Consider the following 12,519-nt stretch of genomic DNA (forward strand, 5'->3'; position numbering starts at 1 on the left):
GAGGCATCAGGCAGAAATATAAGGACCGAAGGCGAGTGGGTGGATGGCAACTTCAGGGTCAACTCTCAGCCAAGATGAGCCTCTTGACTAAGGAATTAGCTCTCAGGCTCCCCCCCCCCCCCCCCGTGGCTCAGCCGGTTAAGCATCTGCCTTCTATCTCAGAGTTCTGGGATCGAGCCCCACATCTGGCTCCCTGCTGAGTGGGGAGCCTGCCTCTCCCTCTCCCTCTGCCTGCCACTCCTCCTGCTTGTGCTCTCTCTGTCAAATAAATAAATAAATAAAAATCTTAAAAAAAAAAAAAAGGAATTAGCTCTCAGCCAAGATGGGTCTCTTGACTACTTCCTCCTCTAAAAATGAGTTCAAAAGTACAGTGATCATAAAATTATTTTGTATGTCAACAAAAATCCACCTTTTCCATCTCAGTGGACAGAAGCTTAAACAGTGTCATACAGCTTTGAGCTTTTCCCCGTTTCTTTACATAAGGTTGGAGTTGTCTCCTAGGAAGTTATGACCTTGGACATCATTCTGAGAGGCGAAGACAGCTCCTCTGGTTGACTGGTGATATTACAAAGAATTTGGAATGTTGACTTGCTCACGTATATAAACATATCGTAGTTATTAATGGTATCTAACCACTGTTTAAAGGCAGAGGGTTAATAAAGGAGAAAGTGTCCCCTTTAATCTGCAGATAATGAAAACATGAAGTGACTTCGTTTTATCCATGTTGGTTTATCTGAAGTATGTACGACCTTAGGGATAGTGAGCATTCATTTTGGGAACATGTCGTGGGGTGAGGGGAGTGGTGCGCAATGCTGGCAGGATGGCATTGCCTTCCCCACCATGCTGCTTACGTGTCTGTTTCCTCAAGGAGGAGGCAGGAAAGGATATGAGAGAGAGAAGCTCTTATGCACCAACCCATTTCAGGAAAGAGCTGCTCATTCTTCCCAGGCTCTGCCATCAGAAAAGTCACAGGCTTTTGGAATAAGTAACTTTGAATGGGGATATTCTGCTTATTTAATCCCCATCCTCGCTTGCCTTGCATCTTGACGAGGAACCCAAAGTAAAAATCAACAACTAAATCATAATCAAATCAGCTCCTCCCTGAAAAAAAATTTTTTTTGTAAGAGATTAGAAATAAACAGCTCTTCCCTCAGTTCCAACCCCATCACCATACGCCACCATCATTCCGAAAGACACAGAAATGAACAGGGCGGGGGGGGAGGTCTCCTTCCCTCTGGTCTCTACTTATAAATCAAAGTACCCATGACTTACAGAAAAGGTAATACTGTGTGTGATTTTTTACTTAACTGAGAAAATCATGCTTTCCAGAACTGCTAAAGATTATGAATGCATTTACCAAGAACCTGCAGGGCTGTTTTGAGTCTCATCAGACTATTTCAGTTACCTGCCGGCACGTAGCTTCTGCGCCAAACAAGATTAGCAGACTCGCTCCTTATTAGATTACATCCTGAAAAATCACATCAGTGGGCACTCAAGAGTCCTGTAGAATGAGACAGAGAAAAGGTAATTATAGATGGTGTCCATAACAAAAGTTAGACCTCTCAACATAGGTCTGCGGCCGGGCAGCGCCTGGGGCAGGTGCAGTCTTGAAGCCTAGACACACGTATGGGGTAGACCGCGGAGCTGTTCTTTCAGATCGCCAATGCTATGTCACGTGCAAAGGAGCTAGCTGATGTGCCCACCTCACCTGACTAGCTAGAGTGCGCTTTTTGCAGAAGGAACACATTTAACCTGGTCTTTGAAGGGGCTGGGGAAGAAGAGAAGGAAGAAGCGAGGCTCCCTGAGAAAAGTCCATCAGGCCTCCGAAGCGAGATAAGGAACACGTGACTCGCTGCCCAAAAACATCCCTGCACCCAGCCAACCAGCAATGTGTAATCCCAGTGATTAGAGTGAGTGGAACCTAAGGGGTAAATACACGAGGACCCAAGAAATTATGTTGTTAGATGTATGGGAGGCCAGGTGAGCAATCGGTAAACAGAGAGCAGATTGAATGCACCCTGGGATTTACCTAGCCCGTAGTGATGGTCTATTTACAGATATGCTCCTCTAAGGGAAGCTGATTACACCAGGTATGAAAATATAACCTTGCGAAATATATAACTTAGAAGATAAGTGTCCCCATCAGGAAGAGGTCTACTCCAAGCATGGCAAGCATTTCTATTTCCCAAAGTTCGGATTATCAACAGTAGTGTTTCATGTACCCCTCTGGTTCAGTGTCACCCACAGGGGTCTTTGTGGACTTCCCTAGTATGGGTCCGAGTTAATGGCCAATACTCAGAGCCTCAGCCTGCTAGCTAGACTTCCTAGAGCCTGAGGCAGGCAGACCAGAGAGGAAGCCAGCAAGAAAAGAGGCTTGTCTTTTCTCCGCACAAGGATACTTCATGCACTTGCTGAGAACAAGGTGATGTCTAGGAAGAGCCGTTAAATCGATGCCTTTTCTCACCACGGCATAGAGCGCATCTATGGGGAATGTGCGTGTTCTCCAGAAGGCATGGTCTTGCTCGTGCACTACCCCTCCCATCCCTGCACACTCAATCAATATTCAGCAAGAAGAGTGCCGCCTCTACAGAAGTACGCTCATGAAGCAAACGTTTGAAAAATGTCGCGCTTTTCTAAAACACAAATTCACTTTTTTCAAGCAGGTTATAGTTGAAAGGAAAACATTCTTTTTCAAGCAAGGTCCAGCTTATCCTACCACATGTCAGGTGTGGAAAAGGAGTAGTAAGATATTCCTCAAGCTATACACAGACCAGCCTCCCTATTTAGGGAGAGGCCGCAAATGACTTCTTCAAGCACTTCGCATTCTGTCCTTTTGAACCAAGCCCAGCATAAAAGCGGAAATAATGCCAAATTCAGAAATTAAGCCAAATTCTTTCTGTTCACATGGGATTAGCTGCTCCATCAGAGAATGTCCCCCCTTGTGTCTGGCTAACCCCGAAGGGCCAGAGCTCAGGCTGTGAGCCCAGGACAACAAAGTCAGTAGTCCACGTCCTTAAACACTACAGGCTGCTTGATGCTCAGGGGAGAACGTCACTGGATTGAAAGCGGAGGGAGTGCATTTGTCCTTCGCTCAGCCCTCGTCAATGACCACAGAGGACAGAGGACTCAGGTGGGCCACCGCCCAGGGCCAAGGCCACAGGTGTCAGATCCTTGCTCTAAATGCCACAGAGTGCTCATAGGGTGAGAGAACTTCAGGATTATCTGTCCACCCTCCTCCCTACCAAATAAGGCAACGAAGGAGGCCCGGGAAGTTCAGGGGACACGCTCAGGGCCACACAGGGAGTCAGAGGCAGCCATGCCAGGGACCAGTATCTGCTTGGAAGAGGCAAAAGCTACTTCTTTGGTTTGTGTTGGTGGGACTAGAATGTTCTGGAAACAGGAATCGTGGCGAGAGATGAGCCCATTCTTCCTGCCTCCTGGAAAATCTCAGACCTTTGTGCCCAGCCCTCGGGCTGCCCCTATGAGTGGCATCGAGAAAAGGCAGACTCAGGGCCAGTCCCCCGCCAGGTGCCCAGCTGCAGTTCAACCACCTGAACTTTCTCCGGCAGCCTTGCCCCCTAGCCCCGAGGGACGCCCAGATTGGTGACAGGGAGCGGCAGAGGCAAAGCAAATCCTTTGAGAGAGCCTCTGATGGTGACATGTTTGTCATCAGGGTTTCCGAAAGCAACTGGCAGAAGGCGACAAAGCAGACAGCTAACGGGCAAGGGCAGCGGGCCGGAGGGAAAACAGGGTCCTCAGAGCTCTCCCTTCTGTGGCGCCTTTCACCCTTTCCACGTAGACCCTCGGTGTTCCGATGCTGATGGGCTCTGATTTTCTCAACAATGTGAGCATCTTTTTGCCAAGGGTTTTTCATGGATGGGAGTGATTTTCCAAGGGCCTGCTCTGCGGGAGTCAGCATTGGCTGCTGCCAAACCCCAGGACAGAGGACGGGGCCCCTGACAGTGGGCCCTGCATGGGGAGCACCAGCCAGAGGTAGGTGATGGGGCCTGGGAAAAACACTTGTTGTAGGTGGGGAGCGCCGGGATCAAGAAGGGCTATCGTGGGGGTGCCTGGGTGGCTCAGTTGGTTAAAGTATCTGCCTTCGGCTCAGGCCCTGATCCCAGCACCAGCGGGGAAACTGCTTCTCCCTCTGCTGCTCCCCATGCTTGTGCTCGCTCGCTCTCTCTGTCAAATAAGTATAAAAAATCTTAAAAAAAAAAAAGAAGAAGAAGAAGAAGAAGAAGAAGAAGAAAGGCTATCATGTCCCAGAATCTTCTAAGTCATCCAGGTACCTCGTTAGAGAATGAAAAAGTGGTACAACCAGGAGACTCCAAGACAACAAGATCAGATTAGAGCACTCATCTGTGGGGGGAGAGAGAGGGAGGGAGGGAGAAAGAGAGAAGGAGAAGCTAATTCACCTGGGGACAGGCAGGTGGGAAGATAGAACAGCTCTTAGGAGAGGTGGGTGGCAGAATATCACCGCTAGGAATAACTATGAAAAGGGTATCGAGCAGAGCTAACACTGTGTTTATCGGTGCCAAGCAGTGTTCTAAGCATTTTACATGCATGACTTCATTTTGGGGCGCTCTAATTACACCATTTTACCGAGGAGAACACAGAGGCACAAAGAGGTAAACACTAAGGAAGCTGAGGCTGGTTAGGGGAAGTTGTGGAAGCCAGGCAGCGAAAGAAAGAAAGTTCGTCTGGAAGAGGGAGACCCTACATTTCCTTCCTCCTCCCCAGCAGACAAGGTTGTGGTACCCCCACCTGCCTCCTGTTCTTCCGACCTCAGGTCTGGTTGATTATGCTCAAAACGTGTCTACTTAACGTGCTAGTGAGGTTTCCACACATCCCTGCACACAGTAATTTCCAAAGTTTCCATCTCCCGTGGTGGCTGAGATAAGGCAGGACAGCTATGTGATACAGGGATGTGGTTGGGTTAGAAGGCAAATGTCATGTAGCCTACACCCTTTGAGACATTACATGTCCCTGGTCCTTCTGCCACTGGGAGCATCGAGGCGAAAAAACAAAAAATAAACCCCCCCAAAAAAGCAAACAAGAAACTTTCCAAGGCAGCGAGCATGAAGTATCTTGCAATTCAGATCTCCAAACGTAATGGCCAGGCGGGTGAAGAATCAGTAAAGAAGACTGTTGAAGGTTGTTTGCTCTCATTGTATCTGCCCAGCTTACCAGTCAAAGGGAGCATTCTATCGCTCTTCTTTTTCGTTTGCTTGCTTCTGGCAGGTTCTCGTGATGTCGTTTCCCCCCAGTCCTTTTGCTCCATCAGAGACAGTCGTGGGCAGGGCATCAAACCAACAACTCTCACTGCACTCTCCACCAGTGGAGAAAAAAACAGAAAGCTGGACCCCACAGCATCCCATTGAATAGACAACATTTGATGCCACTCGTGACCATGGAATCCACGGTTCTGGGGGCTGTGAGGGCACCAGGAGCTGCCTTTCACTGTTTTCTATTCACGCAGACCCACAGCAACTCAGATGCAGGGTTGTCAGCCCTGATCTGAGCAGTCCTGCGGGGGGGTAGGGGTGGTGCGGGGGGGGGGGGTGCTGACCCTGCTAGAGCGGCGCCCCCACCAGCGGGAAGGGCAGAAGCAGGGAACCACTCCATCGTCCCCCTCCACTCCTGGGAACCCGGGATGGCTGTGTTCTGATCTCCTCTCCCACTCTCCTTTCTTCTCCGCCCTGTAAAGTCTTAGATGCCCGCTGCCCTTGGTGGTGCGTCACGAGGGGTCACTCCACTCACTGGCCGCCTGACCTTGGAGGGTCATCTCTAAGATCTGGTCGTCTGAGGAGCCACTCACAGGGCGTCCGTGGGGAAGTGTGAGCAAACCGTGAGCACAGCGCCTAGTGTAATAGGGGTTGCTTTTCTTTCTCGTCCAGTTTTTTCCACTGTCTGGAAATACATGGGTTTCATGGTTACATAAACTGCCGATGGCCGTTTAGAAAGCAACGGCGGGCTCTCAGCGCTCGCCTGCAACCCATGAACAGGCCCGTGCCAGCCCTGGGTGATGGCGTGTAGAAATCCATTTGGAATGAACAAACCTGCCTTCTCAACCCCCCAGCACCTTCTGGCTCTAACTTGGCCCAGTGGTGTCTTTTGTGGGATTTCTCCTCCGGACCCCTATGCTAGCTCCATCCTTCCAAGCTGGCTCCCAGAGCCCAGCCAGGACCCCCCCCTACTGTGCGGAGCCCCCCCGTGGAGGCTGAACTGCTTCTCCAAGGTCGAGGGGGAGGGAGGCCTCCCGGGATTTTCCTTCTCCTCACCGATTGACTAGCAGACAATGAGTTCCTCAGAAGCCACGACATTTCAGCTGTTTTGGACACAGAGGCCACAAGCTGACTGGATGACAGTCTCCACCCCACCCCCCACCCCCACGTGGCATCAGCTCAGGACAGCTCCAAACCGTATCAACTGGTTTGTGGCAAGCGGCATAAACACCAGGCTGGGTGAATGAAATCACTGACTGAGTCATCCTTCACACATGGAGGCCAACGACAACTCAGCTGGGCCTGGGACAGTCTCCCGGCAAGGTGCTGGGCTTCTCCCTGCCAGCGACACAGGGATGGGGCGCGGTCCCTGCAAGACCACTTACTGGGTGGCTGCCAACTGGGGGCCACAGGGCACTCAGTTCTTGAGACAGTGCTTGTGTCTGTAGTCATCCTAACGCTGGGACGGTGCCCGGAGCAAATTTCAGCCTGCGGCAGGAATGGCCCTCAACAGAAACACTTGTTAAAATGAAGAAGGAAGGGAGAGAGGGAGAAAGGGAGGGAGGGAGGGAGGAAGGGAGGAAGAAGGAAGGAAGGAAGGAAGGAAGGAAGGAAGGAAGGAAGGAAGGAAGGAAGGAAGGAAGGAAGGAAGTCCTTATTAATATTCAAGCCCTTTTTTCTTTTTCTTTTTTTTTATTATGTTCAATTAGCCCCCATACAGTACATCATTAGCTTTTGATATAGCGTTCCATGATTCATTAGTTGCTTATAACACCCAGTGCTCATCACCACACGTGCCCTCCTGAAGACCCATCCCCCCATCCCCCACCCCCCTTCTGTACCCCTCAGTTTGTTTTAAATAATAATTATGTTTTGGTTCAAACCCATTCATTACAATTATTTATAATGTATTTTATATATTTATATATTACATGAATCCATCTTAAACTGGTCAACAGTGCACAGACAGAAAAAAATATTCTGACGAACTAGACTTGTCTCTCAAAGTACAGTGTAATAGACCAGATCTGCTTTGTGCTCCTTGGGCCTTCAGAGGAAATACAGCGCAGAGAAGCAAGCAGGGCCAGGCCAGGGTAAGGCCAGGGAGACGCTTTCCTTGGAAGCAAAATGTAAGGGAACGCCAAATTCTCAGTTAGCACAATAAATATTATCTGAACGCAATATTTTTTTAAATGAAAACTGATGCAACAACACACAAGGAACAACATACTAAAAGTTTAAATACAGACAGGACCGGTGCCAGGGATTCCGTCCCCAGGCTCCAGCACAGCAATGGAGGCAAGGCTCCTGGCCGCCCTCCCAGCTGGCAAAGGCCATTCCCATGTCACCCATGAGGTCACAAGTTCATCCCTGGCCAGGATTCCAGGGCAGTGCGAGGTAACACGGGCGGAAGGGGCCGGCCTCAGAATACCCCGGTGCCCACCCTGGCTCTACCCTCCATCTCTCTGTTTCCTTGGGCAGGTTTATACCTAAGTTCTCTAAGCCTTTATATCCTCATCTGTAGAATGGGAGCAACAATGACACTTCCCTTCTAGGACTAGACAATGCCCACGAGCACTCAGGAGAGCTCCCAGAACCCTTATTACTGTAGGCATGCCCATGAACGCATCTCATCTCCCTTCCCTCTGGAACACAGGCCGATGGAACAGCAGCGCCTCCGTCCAGAAGAAACTATTCTTATTCCATTCGGCTACTTACTTTTTGGAAGAACGCAGGATGGAGAATGTGCTAGTGCTGGAGTTGTTTGTCTTTCTGTAAGTAATCTCTAAAAATAGAGATGGTGGGTAGTAGCAGCCGTACTTGCAACAGCAGGGCTCAGCACTGTTACTGAGCATATTATTGAATGTATTGTTTGGTGCTGAGCCTGTGCTAAGGGCCTGGGGTCAACAGTGGAGTGCAGCAGAGGGAATCCAGCCCAACTACAGGGGAGGTGGGTGTGGGGGCTGGACTGAGCGGTGCCCTGTGGTCAGCCCCGCTGTCCTCAATGTCTCAGGTCCTGTGGGGAACTCTGCCAGGTCCAGGTCTTCAATCCTGGCTTTCTCTCCCTATCCTCACCAGGTGGAAGGGTGTCACTTGGGTCTGGAAGCTCGGTGACTCTGTGCAGGGAGTCTGGGGTGGCCATATCAGAGCACATGTGAAAATTACACACAAGGAATCTTGGAACATGATCCCACCTCACCCCAGTGCTTAGTTGGATAAAATAAAGAGGTCGTGTCTTCCAAGCTATGCCTGATCTCCCCACACTGTTGCCCCTCCCACCAAAATCTTCAGCCTGGGAGACGGTTCACCAAGACTGGGGACAGGCAACCAATCTCTCATGTCGTGGATTGTCTGCAAGTCTTTGGAACGCCGGAAATGGTACACATGTCAGATTCTTGAAGTCTCTTATATGTTCGCTTAGAACATGTTTGCCGTGGCTTGCAAAAGAGCCGTGCTTGCTTCTAGTGTGTATGCTGATAACGGATAACCCTCAGTAGCCCCTCCATTGAAATGATTCCCCCCAGCCAAGAAAACACTGGTTTAAGTTCATTTTTTAATTAAAACACACACACATGCACAGAATTTGGAAAGAGCCCCTTTATGAGGATTTATTGATTCTACTTGGCCATTCTAGGTCTAATGATCTGCTCCAATTCCCAGCAACTGAAACCGTGTTAAAAGCCTTTGAAATAAGATTCCCAGACAGTGGGTCGCAGCCCATGTCCCACACCAGCATGAAAATCGCTCAGGGATGCCAGGATGGCTAACTTACTCTTTGTACCTAAGAATGTTCTGAGAAAAACAGAGGGAGATTTTGAAACTGGCTTCTATGGAAAAAAAAACAAAACAAAACCAACTTCATTACTGTTTGAAATAAGAGGATTAGATATACTTGTTGAAAATAAATTAGACCATTTCAGAAAGAATACAGAAGAGGGGCCCCTGGGTGGCTCAGCTGGTTCAGTGTCTGCCTTCAGCTCAGGTCATGATCTTGGGGTCCTGGGATTGAGCCCTGCATCAGGCTCCCTGCTCAGCAGGGGGGTCTGCTTCTCCCTCTCTCTCTGCCCCTCCCCCCCGCTCGTGCTCTCTCTCTCTCTCTCTCTCTGTGTCAAATAAATAAATAAAATCTTTTTTAAAAAATACAGAAGAAAATAGGAATTGTCTATAATCTCACCACTCCAAGAAAGCCACTGCGAACCCTGATATATAGCGTTACATCGTTTCTTCTCTGCAGAGTACTACGTACATACCGTCAAAGGTCTGGTTCACACCAGAATTGAAGTATAGAAACTGTCTTGTCATCTGCTTTATTCCTTTAACTACAGACGACGGACAGCTTTCTATGCCAATAGATAGATTGCCATCTCACCATTTTGGCCCGGATGCCACTGTGTGCTGTCCTGAGATTTACTGAAGGAACTCCCTATGCATTTTCCCCCTGCTGTGTATCACACAGGAATGAACACGCTTGCGCATATGTCTCTAAGCCCTCCATCAGTTTATCCTGGGGTAATTTCTAGAGGTGCAATCACACACTGAAGGCTCTCACATCGAGAAGGCTTTGGTTCCCTGTCGGCAAGTAGGTGCCTCCAAGAAGATGGGACCAATTTGCAATCCTGCCTGTAGGGCCTGAGAACCTGTGTCCTCATAGCCTCAACAGCACTGGGTATTTTTGTAAAATATTGTGCGTCTACTTATTATTTTATGTCTTTTTATGGTTATAGAAACAACACATGCTCCTTGTAAATTTTCAAACATTATCAATGTATATGAAGCAAAAGAAAGTAAAACTCCCTCCCCAAAGTCTCCCCTTAGAGTCCCACACCCTGGGATAACCTGACTGTATGTTTTCCAAATTTTCTTTTCAATACCTAAGCAGAAAAAGAGCATTTTTTTTTTGCTTTCTTACGAAGATGGTATTTTATTCAGCTTGCTTTGCCACTTACATTTTTCTGTGTTTTTGCATATACTGTGGCTTTCTTTTTATGTCAAGTATAAATTAATTAACTAGTTATCTATCTATTTATAAATACACACAGGTCTCATTTTAGTGGTTACCATCCGTTTTGCAGAATGGACATATTATAATTCACTGTCCCGGACCCTCCTGGATGAATGCTTTAGTTGTTTTCAATATTTGAGTGAATATACTTGTGTATACATCTTTGCATGTGTGAAAGGACTTTCTTAAGATTATTCCTAGAAAAACTTTCCTAACCATTGTCAAAGTAGCCTCTCAAGTTAATATTCCTACTGACAACATAGAAAACACCTGTTTCCAAGAGGGTGTTGAAACAAGGTCTCCTCGTTCACTGGGCAGGCATACATTGCAGATATATTTTCTGGAAAGAGGGGAGAGGCAGTCCGGCACGGCTGGGAAGGTCTTTGTTATCTGCATTCGCACAGGGGACTCAGCAGTCCTGTCTCTTCCCCACTCACTCCACACATGTTCATGTTTTCAAGGTTATATTCAACATCTTTAGCAATACTTATGATTTGTTCATAAGAGAGGATCTGTATTAAGTGACCCGCCCTCGACCTGAATCAACCAATCAAAGGATGGCAGATACACACAAAACTCGCTTTTCTGCAACTTCGGGATTTCTGGTTTCCACGTCTGTAAGAGAGGAACACCTCTGTCCTTCATAAGCCACCCTGGGGGATGGTTCAAAGACTGCGGTTCACCGTTCTTGAACTGCTCTCAGCCTGCAGTGTCCAATATGGCAGCCACTGGTCATGCGTAGCCGTTGGGCTTGAGACATGGCTAGTCTGAGCTGAGATAGGCTGCAGGTGCAAAATGCACACTGGATTTCGAAGACTTAGGATAAAGGGAAAAAAATGTGAACTATCCCCTTAAGGATTTTATATTGATTATATGCTGAAGTGGAAATATTCTGGATAGATTGGTTACATAAAATAGATTATTAAAATTAATTTTACCTGTTTATTTTCATTTTTAATGTGGCTCCTAGAAAATTTAGCATTACATATAACCATACACGTAGAGAAGAAAGTGAAAAATATATTGGGTATTTGAAATACCTAAAATACCAAAAAATTGGGTATTTGAAAATATAAAAAGTGTAAGGTTAGGTCTGGGCACTTTAAGAGAATGTTTAGACTGAAGGCACAGGAGACATTTGGAAAGTAAAATGAACGAGGACAAGTGATGTGCTTTTGCAACTTTATTTTATTTTTTCCTTTGGCCAGCCCTGCATCTCTTTCTTTAAATAAAAATAAAAAGTGAAAGAAAGATTTTTTTAAAAATATTTTGTTTATATATTTGAGAGAGAGCATGAGCACAAGCGGGGGCAGAGGGAGAGAGAGAGAAAGAGGGAGAAACAGACTCCATGCTGAGCAGGGAGCCCAATGCAGGGCTGGATTCCAGGACCCCAGGATCATGACCTGAGTGGAAGGCAGATGCTTAACCCACTGAGCCGCCCCGGTGCCCAGAAAGATCCCGTACCCACATGTAGCTTGAATTATGTTCCATTGGATGGCACTGTTCTCAGCTGTCTTTGCACCTGCCAATATACATCCAGACTTCGTGGGCACTCGCACACTTGCTCATGCTCTCTCTCCCTTCCTTCAACTCAGTTCCGTGAATAATTTGCAGAAATTACTAGTTATTTCCCCTGGATAGTTGATGCATGTTACTTGGGCTATCTGGTATACAAACCATTGGTATGCTCTCAAACTGGCCCTCCGGGGGAAAAAAAGAAAAAGAAGAAAGAAAGAAAAAGAAAGGAAGAAAGAAAGAAAGAAAACAAAGCCCTGATGTGTTGTGTTCACTCCTTTCCATGGTGTAAATACTCCCACCATGGCTCATTCCAAGCTACCCCTGAGATGTCCCTGAACCTGGGGCTGGGAAGAGGCCTGCATGTTCTGCTCCAGCTTAGCACTGATTAGGAATCCTCTTCCTACTCAGTCTCCAGACACGTGGAGGGGAAGGCTCCCACTGCCACCCAGGAAAGCCCAGTTCCCATATATTCCCTCTCCCTGGTCGTGAGCACCCAGAGCTTGGGCTTATGGTGTAAGCGAGGTCAGTCAGATGTCCCTGCCCGGGACGTTGCATCTAGGGGCTGCAATGGACGGGCGGGGGCTTTTTAGGGAGTCTGTGCTGTGGTACGGCCATCGCAAGCATTCAGTGGTGTGGAGGCTGGTGTAGCAGGGCTCTGGAGTCCGGTAGGGGAATCCAGCTGGGGCATCGGCAAGTGTCCAGTGGTAATATCAAAGGTAGACTGTTCCTGTGGTAGGATCTTGCTTGTCCCAGTTACCCCTGAGCCCAGTT

This window comes from Ursus americanus, chromosome 4, assembly GCF_024610735.1.
Source record: "Ursus americanus isolate L20-20 chromosome 4, mUrsAme1.1.p, whole genome shotgun sequence".
Lineage (NCBI taxonomy): Eukaryota > Metazoa > Chordata > Mammalia > Carnivora > Ursidae > Ursus > Ursus americanus.